Here is a 390-nt window from a genome sequence, read left to right as displayed (position 1 = left end):
ATTTTTTTTTAATCGATATTCAGGAAGGCAGTGTCCTTCTCCTGGAGCTCCCGCTCGGGGGCTGCCCTGCCCTGCACCTCCTGGGGTACCCTCCTGCTTGTGCTCCTTGCGTCTTTCCCTTTTCTGTCTCTTCCTTTAAGATTTGAGGGCTGCGGACTCCTTGCTGGCTCTTTCCCCTGAATTTTTTTTTAATCGATATTCAGGAAGGCAGTGTCCTTCTCCTGGAGCTCCCGCTCGGGGGCTGCCCTGCCCTGCACCTCCTGGGGTACCCTCCTGCTTGTGCTCCTTGCGTCTTTCCCTTTTCTGTCTCTTCCTTTAAGATTTGAGGGCTGCGGACTCCTTGCTGGCTCTTTCCCCTGAGATTTCCCCTGAGCCTCCAGCAGCTGTGGC

Source organism: Fulmarus glacialis, unplaced genomic scaffold, assembly GCF_000690835.1.
Source record: "Fulmarus glacialis isolate BGI_N327 unplaced genomic scaffold, ASM69083v1 scaffold3796, whole genome shotgun sequence".
In the NCBI taxonomy this organism is placed as follows: Eukaryota; Metazoa; Chordata; class Aves; order Procellariiformes; family Procellariidae; genus Fulmarus; species Fulmarus glacialis.
Note: the sequence above shows the minus strand (reverse complement) of the source record.